Source organism: Saccoglossus kowalevskii, chromosome 14 (genome assembly GCF_978046115.1).
Source record: "Saccoglossus kowalevskii chromosome 14, keSacKowa6.1, whole genome shotgun sequence".
In the NCBI taxonomy this organism is placed as follows: Eukaryota; Metazoa; Hemichordata; class Enteropneusta; family Harrimaniidae; genus Saccoglossus; species Saccoglossus kowalevskii.
Genome location: NC_140654.1, coordinates 20,813,129 through 20,826,076, shown reverse-complemented (window position 1 = coordinate 20,826,076; position 12,948 = coordinate 20,813,129). Strand labels below are relative to the sequence as shown.

The 12,948-nt window shown below is 34.5% G+C and overlaps 1 pseudogene; it reads left to right on the top strand.

Moving 5' to 3' along the window:
* Positions 1 to 3,601: 3,601 nt before the first annotated feature.
* LOC146734556 (carbohydrate sulfotransferase 9 pseudogene) lies at positions 3,602 to 4,285 on the top strand (annotated as a pseudogene).
* The last annotated feature ends 8,663 nt before the right edge of the window (positions 4,286 to 12,948 follow it).

Here is a 12,948-nt window from a genome sequence, read left to right as displayed (position 1 = left end):
CTCTCTATTCATAACAATTCTTTAGAACATCGACCCAGACTATCTCTTTGAGCAGAGGTGATTCCCATAAAGTGAATCAATATTGAATAAGCCTTTGTTAGTCAGTAGAAGATTTTTTTTATGCAGTGACAACAAAAGACTAAGTTATGTATCAGACGATAAACTGTTTACTTTCAGACTGTTGACTGGTTAGACAACCACACTTATGGCTTATAAAAGAAGAATCAAAATTGGTAAGCGTTTTTAAATCTGTCTTGTGTAGTTTTTGAGGTGTTTCTAAGGTTATCAGCTTCACAGAATGAACCAGATTTTCGACTTAGCTTGCAACGGTGCATAAACGAACAAATCTTTTGAACTATTTTCAAACATTTTTAAAGTTGTCATGTTACAGGACTGGCTGTTATGTGCCTGCTGTCTTGTGTAATGTGGTATTATTATTGGTGCCGGCGAAACGGTAAGAATAATATGTATGATGTACGCTGAATATTATAAAGTATGTATAGGATGAAACCTGACTACGCAGCCTCTACTGGTATTTCAGCGCAGGATGAAATGACGAGTCCGCAGATGTGTTACACAATTCGTTGCGTGAGCGCTGACCTTTTGGAATGTGTGGTCACTGTTCTCAGACAGTCTGCATACTAAAATTAAAATCACGTCCAACATGTACGTAACATTTCCATAATGATTAACTTATGAATTTTCAAAATCTAAAACCAAAACAAAAAATAGATTGATATAGTGCCCCAAAGCAATTGTCAATTTGTCCTTTCATATTTGGCAGAAAAAAAGTGATGATCGGATTCATAAAAAAACGATTACTGGTGTTATCAACTAGCCTGGTCTTCTTAACAATAAACCGTGTAGGACAACAACGGAATATCAGCTTTGATATCATGTAAAATTTGGCAGACGAGGTCGAAAAGTCCAACTAAATTAACGAAATAGTCAAAACTCAATATTATAAAACTGGGACGAAATATGCTACAATATCATTCGAAAGACTAAAAAATCACAGTGACACAAATGGCAGGCTTGAATGTATGCAAACAATGGAGACAACAGCCCCGCTCCTCCCTTAACTTGAAAACAAACAAACAAACAATACTTTACAAAATGGCAGACAGAAAGCAATTTTCGACGGTTTCTGTCTTCAGTAGCGGATAAAAGTATTTTTTTACTTGTATTCTCCTATTGGTGAATCCGTATTTGATGCCATTATGAAAATGTCAGCATCTACACCGAGTTTACACGAGTGTACACGAGTGTACACACGTGAATGTACTAGCGCTTATACCTGCAAAGTCTTAGGTGATGCAAGATTCGATTCATCCATATAATGTATTCAATTGTCACATGAATGAGGCAAGTACTATTTCAATTGCCATTCAACTAGTCAACAGAGACAGTTATCACCATATCTGTTCGTTACAACCTGATCTGTACCACCGACGCCTTTCTCAGTATAAGTTCGTCTTGCTTCACACATTATCATTCATATACACCACTCCTCATCCAATATGGCGCTTGGGTAGTCATTATTGCTTAGATATATCCTTGATTGCATATGTAAATTTTGTGTTTGGACAAATCAAATCGATGGTTTGACACAAATAGTATACTGGTATTATATAATACATAACTACGTGCAACTAACAATATATTGTTAGGACCGTTTGAAAATAAGAAACGTGACCAAATTGAGACAGAGAATTACGTGAAATATAGTTGACGTTGACACTTCACTTAGTTAAACACATTTGCAGCAAATAACTACAATATAAAAGAAGAGTTTCAATTTAAAAAACTCTCCTTTCATTCGCTACAGTACATTTAAAACTATTCGTCTGTATTAGGAATCATACCACAGATTGTGATTATGGATTTATCTAGGACGATTTTCATTTTCCGGACATTGAATGTCACTGTTGTCTCTCCTGACTTTTCTTTTATGTAAGTGCAAATTGCAAGTGCTAGTGCTGACACATAATGCATTTTGCCACAGAAGTCATTTCCTGTTTGGGACTACATGATAGGGCTGTGTGGTCATCTCCCTATCAAATGGCAATTTTATTGCGCTATCCTGGCGTCAACCAGGCCCGGTCGAACACAAGCACCTGCAGACCTTGACCAAAGTTCCACCAAAGTCGCATTCGTTAGTGAATGAATCTCGGCCAGTGGAATTGGCCTTTCCACTGAGTCTGTGGCACACTCACCCAGTGTAGGGGTCGACCCTTTGATGTTCACCCTAAGGTAGGATTTGAACTACCGATCATAAGTCTGGTGCGACAACCACTATGCTACCAGTGACCGGTCTCATGTTAACATGAACGAGCCAATATTCACTGACACAAAAGCAGTAGGTACATTGAGATAGAAGGCGTAAATAAAATCAAATTGTGGCTAGCTGTTAGTGCTTCCTTTGATTTTGAATACTTAAACAATACATTCAAATTTACATTTAATCTGAATCAAAGATTGAGACTAAATAGTTAATTATTTTTACCAAATGTTGTGCACTAATAAAGCCATGTCAATAAGATAAATCTAGTGAGTGGGGTCATATGTGGTCAGTAATGATGGGAATCTACGTCTGTATTCTGCATTAATCTGATTTTCAATATAATTTGCAGGCGATTTGAGAGACGCAAGGCTTCTAGATTTTCACTCACGATCAAATGCAAGCAATTTGACCTTGGACAAAATGCCAATATATAACACAACGTCACTTGCAGGCAAGGTAAGGTAAATTTACAAGTTATTCCTATGAAGAGGACATAATAAACTACATTAAATCATTTTAATTTTGGCCATTATTTCTTTTTAGAAAACGTGCGCTATAAGTGTTTTACCACTTTCTTTTGAATATGATTAGACCAGAGGTATTTTTTAGAAAATAATCGAGCGCCCTCTAGTGTTTGAAATCGTATTTTTTTTATCAACGTAGCTTGAGGATTATGTTGTCGGAATCGTTTTTATAGCATTAATACACATACTAAACTGTATTGGTGTGTATGCAGATGCGAGTATATAATTGAAGAATGCACTATGTGTGTTTGATTTAGCTAGCTTGTGTGGCTAATGTTTGCATGCACCAACTATGCAAATTTTTATTATTATTGAAACTGAATCTGTTTTTTATGTTTAGTCCACAAACTCACTTTTTTGAGTGCAAGATGGCGTCTGTATTGTTGACTCACGGTATACTCGCCTGCCGGGTGATACAAATGTAACTTTAAATCGTCCGTTGATGATAAAATTACAAGCAGTATACTAGCTGACTGGAACTTGATCATTCTAATTCTCTATACACTAGTTGGAAAAAGCATCGTCCACAATTAATAATTTCTACTATTCCATAACTTCAAATTTCATTCACCCTCTGTTACATAATACATGCAATGATAATCATATTTCCTTATATATTTTCCATTATATGAGAACCACTATTTTTCAGAACTTATCTAGAACCCGGATGGTCGAAAAAGACATGCGTAGACGCCTGTCATTTCTGCGCTGTACATTTCACCAGCTGCAAAATACTAGTATACAGGTTTCTAATAAATATGTGAACTGTTCAAACGCTAGTGAACAAAACATGATGGCTGCTGAAAGTGGGAAAATACAGACAGACAATTATAGACAATTGCAGTTGTCCCATGAAATGTACGTCGATGACAAGTATAAACTGATTTACTGTCCTGTTCCCAAAGTTGCAACATCAAATTGGCGAAGAGTGCTGATGGTAATGGGAGGGCGCTACAACAGCACTGCTGAAATAAAGGACAGTACATGGGGTATTTACACAAAGAAATTCAAACAACTTGGAAGCTTTGATCTAGAAGGTAGAGTACGGTGCCTTCAAACATATACAAAAATAATATTTGTAAGGCATCCATTTGAACGGTTGCTGTCCGCATATCGCGATAAAATTGATGGAAAAAATTCGAAGATACAAACGTTTCAAAGTTTTGTGAGGTTTGTCTTGAGCCACCAGAAAAACATTGACGTTCACTGGCAAACGTATGAAGAGCTTTGCAAGCCTTGTGATGTACATTACGATATTATCGGGAAGTACGAGACCTTTACACGTGACGCCAACCACGTGCTGCGCAAGATCAAGGCTGATGATATAGTGACCTTCCCGGACTTGGAACCGCATGGAACAAATACGTCATTGTCTTTATTGGTCAAAAAATATATTTCGAATGTTACAGAAACTGAAATGAAAAGTTTATACACAATTTATGAGAACGATTTCAAAATGTTTGGTTATCAATGGTAGTACACGCTCTTGAGATCTTCCTAATTGAGTTATAGCTCTTCATGTAAAGCCGCGAGAATTTCCATTTCATTGTCTCGTCTTGTTTGTTCTGTCATTACTCTTTCGTTGATCATAAAGCGCGATTCCCTAAATCACAATAACACTCTCGCAAAAACAATTGTGGTTCTACTTCACGTTGTCACGATACAGTCCCCAACGTGGTTTCTTCGACTTCCAACTAAAACGAACGAATAACTCCTGTGGGCTCTGGGTGGCGCTCACACAACATTTGTCAAAAACCGTGAAATCTACATATTGTGCTTACAAACCATTTAATCGACCAATTAGTGATATCATATTACTTTTGCTAGTGCCCGTAAAACAGTTGAAATATATTATTAGACTTATTAAAGTAGTGAAATTAAATTTCCTTTTGCACTGCTTGCCATGAGTTTATTAGTCAAAACAATTATTTACAATTACTCTACCACTCAGAAATTGCAAAGCTCTTAACGTCTTCCATTCATATATAAATGTCAATAAAGCGAACTATGTTCTATAGAGGTTGGTACCAGAGTGGTATGTATTTCTTCCCGATGTACTGGATGATAGGGACAATTTCCTCACCTTTAAAACTTTCTCGGACAAATATAACATATCATCAAATCAATTTTTAAAATATTTCAGTCTTATTGATGCTATTCCTAGAAATTGGTTAGTTTCCTTGAATAGCAGAGATAATGAAAATGAATCTACCCTTATCCATATTAAAAGAGCTTACTCAGAAATCGTAGAGAAAATGTATAGGTTAAACCTAATAACTCAAACCTGTGTTGAAAAGTGGAAAGATTTTTGGCACAAATCTAAATTTTGAGTATTATTTCAAACTACATTTCATTACTACTTATGATGTATCACTCAGAAATTGTAAATACAGACTGATTAATAAAATTTCCACTACAAAAAGGTTGTTTAAATATACGTAATATAGTCGATACTGATAAGTACTTTTTGTCACAATTTTCCTGAAACACTGCTTTATTTGTTTTAAAATTGTATTCATGTCTCTCCAGTGCATCGCGATCTTAAATTTGCCCTTGACAATTATTGTAATATTTCAGTAAATTTTTGATCAAAAGATGTTTTCTTGGGATTAAATGTACATGATTCTAATTCAAATTCAGACTGCATCATTTGTTCAAACAATAGAAAGACATATTCCATAATATGATTTGATGATATACATATACTTCCATTTTGCATATCAAGATACGGAAACACTACTATCAGTTGACTATAACCTGACAAGCTATAACTTAATTTAGTATACGTAGCAGCTTAGTAACCACGTCACAAAAAACATGCATCCGGAAACTTTATTGACATCCTCGTAATCGGAATTATATTACAATATTCTTCCTTGAAGACATTTTATATGTTTCGTATGCACAGTAACTTAACTTAGTATACCAGATTCATTAGGAAAATCTCAGTCAAAAGAGACTAAAAAGGTTAACAATTCTCACATTTCAGGAAGAAAATGTTACCCAGGAAGTAACACAGAAACTACTGTATAAACGCTATTCTGTGGGTAAAAGATAAAATACAAATCATAATCTTCAATTTCAAACAAAAATAAATGTTATGAAGAAACGTTTTAGCTACTATTTAAATATCTTAACGATGGTCGACAGAAACACACATTTTCATAATCGGAAAGAAAAAGCCACTACAGTAGCTCCGCATAAGTATTTACATATGAAAAATTAAAATTAAACTCACTTTTCTGGTCAATTTGCCTTGAAAAATACCAAAACACAGCAACCTGATATTCAGTACATAGGAACAGAATAGAGCCAGGTACCATGCTACATTCGACCTTGTATTGCTTCATGGTAAATGGCGGCCTAATTGTGAACTGGCTTAATCTAAAATTCTGCATCCGATGGCCACACACACCCAACCCAATAATGCAATCAAATATTTTTCACTGTGTTTGACAATATTCAATATGTATGCTCTCTTCAACTAAATAATACATGCCACTACATTGACGGCATTTCTTTATTAAATGTTGGTAGTTCCCTCGAACTAAATAATACATACTACTACATTGACGGCATTCCTTTATTAAATGTTGGTAGTTCCCTCGAACTAAATAATACATACTACTACATTGACGACATTCATATTTTCAATGATAGTAGTTTCCTCGAACCAAATAATACATGCTACTAATTTGACGACATTCATATATTCAATGTTGGCAGTCCCCTCAAACTAAATAATACATGCTACTACTTTGACGACATTGCTATATTCAATGTTAGCAGTTTCCTCAAACTAAATAATACATGCTACTACATTGACAACATTCCTATATTCAATGTTAGTAGTTCCCTCAACCTAAATAATACATGCTAATACTTTGACGACATTCCTATATTCAATGTTAATAGTTCCAAGTCCTACTGGAATAAATAGTACATGCTAATAATTCGATACCAATCCTGAAATCGTAGCAGCCATCGACAACTACACTTTTATGTGACATGGATTCGTATATATATATTATTACCAGTTCTCATGCACTACATGCATGTATTAGCTGCTCTCGGCAACTAAATGTTTTTTGCTGCTATTTTTTTAAAATTTCTCTCCAGTAATAAATAGCACATGCTAATATTATGGTAAAAATGCTAAATTAGTAGCAGCTCTCGAAAAAAAAATTATGCTGTTTTTTTATTTGTGCCATTGATCCCAATATTCAGTATTACCAGTACTTTTGAACTACATAATATATTACACTAGTTTAGTACCATTAATGAATTATTAGCAGTACTAGCTAGATAAATGAATTGTATGTACTGCTATTTTTGTGCCATACTTATATTCATTATTATATAAGTTTCTTTGAACTAAATAGCACATGCTAATATTTCGGTACAAATTGTGAATTATCAGCAGCTCTCGATAACTAAATTGTATGTGCTACTATCTTTGATACCATTTATACATTCATTATTACCAGTCCTCTTTAACTAAATAGCACAAGCGAATACTTTGGTACAAATTGTGAATTATTAGCAGCTCTCGACAACTTAATTGTATGTGCTACAATTTTTGATACCATTTATACATTCATTATTACCAGTCCTCTTTAACTAAATAGCAAAAGCTAATATTTTGGTACCAATTGATAATTATTAGCATCTAATTATTCAGCAACTAAATTATGTGCTGCTATATTTTGATATTATCAGTTCTCTCGAACTAAATATCGCATCCCAATATTTTGGTTCTATTTCTGAATTATTAGCAGCTCTAGACAACAAAATTATACAATTGTATTTTGATACGATTCGTATATTCATTATTACCGTATAAGTCCTCTTCAACTGAATAGCACATGCTACTATTGTTGTACCATTTCCGGATTGATTATTAGCAGCGTTCCACGCCATTTCCATATTCATGATAACACTCCTCTCGATACATGGTACTTTTTTGGTACTAATATTGAATTGCCAGCTACCGAAAATTTAATTACATGTTCTACTGTCATGGTACAATTCCAATATTGATTATTACGGTCTCTCTGAAACTAAATAATCCATGTTAAATATTTGGTACCATTCCTATATTGATTATTTTTAGTGTGTTAAAGTGTAATATTGCTTATATTTGCTAAAAGTGAGTGTAAACAAGAATATTTAACAATACTAAATATTTTAGCATTAAGATTTATTTTTTACAAGTGCTCTAAGCTAATGTACGAACATTCCATGTAGCTAGACGAAGCACATTGATTAACTATGTGTTTGTATTCGTATTGTTCTGAATTGATTAAATTACTGTCATTGTATGCACAAGAAAGGTTGCTAAGAACATGACAGTGATGGTAAAAAGATACATATTTGAACTAATTTGATGAAGATAGTAGTCGAATAACACAACTTAATTTGCCAATGCTTCATACACACTTGAATAACACGTACAAAACGATATGTACAAATAATCAAGGCAATTATAATTGCTAATTTGACAATGATGTGGAAGCTGTTGAATATAGGATTAGAATAATTCATATCTCTCTGGTGATTTGAACTGAAATTAATGTATATCACATTTACCGTGTTATTTTATCTATTACTGCCCGAATATAGTCGTTTGCGCCCGGGCGCAGGTGATCATTTACCCGACGTTAGGAGGGCAAATAATCTCTTAGTCCTTGTATGTAAAAATGATGATCGCAGTAATTATAACTGCTAATGAGGCTATGGTATTTCTGTATTGAGTGTACAGTCACAAGCTGGTGATTATGGGATTAGAATAATTCGCACGACTGTACTATGATGTGAATCGAAATTAATTTAGTTTAAATTTACCCGTTATTTTTCTTATATATATGGAATCATTCATCAACACTAATTGTTGAAGTTAGAAGATGTTTTTTCTCGAAGTCGACTAGCTATGTTTCGATTTCTTCACAAAAATATAGAAAGACATATATAGAATACTTCATTGCTTCCTTCGTCGTCATCGGTGCATCTTCGTTTTCATTAATGTGTTGAGTTCATCTTTTAAAGTAAAGCTAAATTAGACAGTTTTCCCTAGTTGACTATCTACATCTGCAACCCAATTAGCAGTCGCAAACGACGTACAGGAAATCGCAATGTAACGCGACGTGTGACTTCATCCCATGAATTAGAGCTAGTTTACTAAACGAAATACGCCAGTATGGTGATATAATCGACAACATGTGACATGGTTTCGACCTGTATTAGCGAGTTATATGTTCAAAGTGAAATTATATAAGCTATACATCAATTATGTCAATAATTTGTGAGAACGATTAATATAATTATAATTCTTAATGAGTCAATGATGCCCATGTATTGAATACAGAAAGTGGCTTGTGAATATCAAATGTTAATACATCATGTGGGTGTATGATTATTTGACTGGAAAATAGTATAGTTCAACATGTCCATTCTTCCACATTTAGACAAATTGATTTTAAATAAAAAAAATAATGGTGAAGGAAATGTTGGAAGTAGCTTTATATTTGTTTAACATGACTGTAATTTACTGTAATTCAAAAAGAATTTAGAAGATTATATACGAACACAACAAGCAAATATATCATCATTCTGGAACAATACTAATAGCAAGCTGCTCCTCAAGATGTATGTGTGTGCCAATGTAAAACAATGTATAATAATAGACGCTAATCATCAAATGTTGGATGTCAGTCCAAAATAATTTTAATTAGTTCAATATTTTCTGCTACATTATATTTCACATCTACACAAATATGCTTATATTTGCTGAACATGAGTGTAAACACGAATGTTAGAGTAGAGTAAAACAAAAAAAATGCTATTCGGAAACTAAAGATTTTATCATTCAGATATGCTTTTGTACAAGTGCTAAGCTGCGTACGAACATTACATGTATATAGACGAGACACATTGACTATCTGTGCGTTTTTATGCGCTTTGTTCTGAATTTATTATACTACTGCCGTTGTATGCACAATACGGGTAACTAATAACACGACAGTGATGGTAAATCATGAAACGATACATATTTGAACTAACCTAGCGTAGAATGCCGAATAATACTAATTAATTTGCCAACGCTTCATGCACGCTAGAATAACACATGCTACTATCATAGAGCTGCTCAATGATATGTATGTATGAAAATGATCAAGGAATTTATACTTGCTAATGGGCAATCATTGGCAAGGTGTTAAATATAGGATTAGAATACTTCATGCCCCTCTCTGGTAATTTGAACCGGAATTAATTTGTATCACATTTACCGTGTTATTTATTATACATCGTCTTTTATTTCTACATAGATGTAAACGTATATTTCGTAAATTTGAAATGTGAATGATATTGTGTACAGATAATAAGATTGGTTTTGCTAACACTGACTGTATTACAGCATAAAATAATATCATTGTAGAAAAATACAAACGACTCTCTTCATTATTCATATATTATTTCATTACGAGACCTAAACTACTAACGAATATTCCGTATGAATAGACGAGTTTTTTAAAAGTACATTAATTAACTGCACATTTTAATTCCCAATCCTCTGGATTTATTATACTACTGTCTTTGTATGCATGATAACAGTATTTATAATTGCTAATGAGGCTATAATATTCATGTATTGAATGTACAGTCACATGCTGGTGATTATGGGAATGGAATAATTCGTGCGACTGTACGGTGATGTGAATCGAAATTAGTTTTTGTTTACATTTTCCCATTATTTTTCATTCATCGTCATTCACATTTACACAAATATGTGGCATCGTTTATAAATAATCTAAATAATTACAAAAAATATTGTGTATCGATGAGAAACAATTTTGAAGTTCCTATGAAATGGTCAGTTATCATATTTTGCGCCATCTTATATTTCTGGCAACAGCTGTCACAGTTCGTGGCATTTGTTTCTCGCTTTAACGTGTTGCATGTATACCAAATCTTCCAATGAGACAAATAAACTATTGTCGATCAGTAACGTCCTTTGACCGCCATTTTGGATTACTAGCAATGTTGTGGTATATATGAGATACAGTGAAAAATAAAATAATTGTGATTTGTCTCTTGTTTATTGTCATGGTCGTGGTTTTACGAGAACATTGAAAAAAAACTATACTTCTATGGGCATAGGAGGACCGAATTTACCTGTATTCATTACTATTAATTCTCCCGGAATAAATAGTACATGCTGCAATCATGGTATCAATCTTATATTTATGATTATCAGTCCTCACGAGCTAAATAATACATGCTGCAATTAATTGTACCATTCCTATATTTATCATTATCAGTTCTCCTGAACTAAATATTACATGCCACAATTTTGATACCGTTTCTGTATTCAGTATTATCATTCCCTCCTTACTAAATAAAACAGACTGTTATGTTGGTAACATTCCTATATTTAAACTATAATGTACTCCCCGGTGGCTCACAACTAACGTAAGCAAACTTTGGACGACATAACAGCCTGACCAAATCGAGCCTGTCTTTTACCTTTCTGACTGCCTGGCTGAAACTGGCTAGATTTCTGATTTATACCACTAGTCTGTCCATGTGCATCTCTAAACTTATCAGTTAATTCAGGAATTTACTTAACTGACTTGGGTGACCTTTCACCTATAAAAATGGACAACTCATTACCAAAAGTACTCGTCAATTGATCTCTCATCACTAAGTCCTTAGCTCCATCAAAGCTCCTACCAACTTCAGATCAGACAGCTCTACCAATCAGTCAAAATAACTACTTAATCTAGCTGCAAATTGCTTACGCCACCTTCTTCCCTACTAGTTCGAAATTTCTTTCGATAACCTTTTTTATTCATATCATGACGCTTCTACAAAGCTGCCTTTACAAAATTGTAATCAATGGACTCTGCTGCAGACAACACATACAATGCTTTGCCTGTCAATAATGCACTAAGATTAATAACCCAACTACCACGGGCCATTTCTGAGTTTCAGCTCGAACCTTATAATAAATGCATCCATCTCGTCTCTAGTCTCATCAAACAAAGATAGTGTTGGGCCCTTAGAACTAGCAACGGACTGTGCCAACTGTTCTAAGCCTCCATTTTGACCATTAGCTTTCGCACGTAATCTCAACACTTCAAGTTCATGCTCTCTTATTTTCTCTTTTTCTTCACGGTCTCGTTCTCTCTCTATTGCCTCAATTTTCAACCTTTCAACTTCACGTTCATCCTCACGCTCTCTGTCCCTTTCCTCACGTTTCAACCTTTCAGCCTTACGTTCAGCCTCACGTTTGGCTGCTCGCTCATCCCTCTCCTCACGCACTCTCTGTTTCTTCTCACGCTCAGTCCTCATAAATTGAGTCAGCTCTTCCCCTTATAGTCTAATCTACTACATAACTCTTCGAGTTCAATAACAATATCCATGCTTGAAAAGGTGCAAATCAAATTCCAGTGATATTAAATAAAGCAATTTAATGTCAACCTGACAAGCTGGTCTGACAACAACGCGTTCTCTAGACCTTAAGCAGTTACGAAACAGTCAATTTAGTCAAAGGATTGCTGACAATAAAATCCAAATCAGAATCACAATCCGAATCAGAATTACAATCCCACTTCGGACACCAAAATGTCACAGTGTAAGTACTCAGGTTCTTTTACTGCTAGTATGGGGTAGACAAGACGATAGTACTGAAAATGAAATACACACACACCAAAATGTCACGCTGAAGCTCCTGGTTTTAATACCTCTCAAAATAATTACAAGAAATAAAGCACAGAAAAATACAATGAATAAAGTCACTAAAATAGGGGATTGCTCTGGGAAGTGTGCATCGGTGATAACTCACAGTTCCAGGATGCATTAATGGACGACAGTGAATGGATTTAGCAACACAACAATGAAGAAATACAGGAGTCTTGCTTGCAGAGGAACGCTAGTATTCTGGAGGGCACCGATGGAAGCAGGAGATCATACAAGTCTCACAAAATGATGGTTGTAGCCTGTATCACTTGTCACACAATATCGTAGCAGGACACACTGTATACCAAGTTGAACTGATGGAGCACAACTGTCCTGAGTCTGTCCAATTTATAGGCTTGATTCAGTGTCACCACCTGGGTTTCCACATGAGCCAATCAGAAT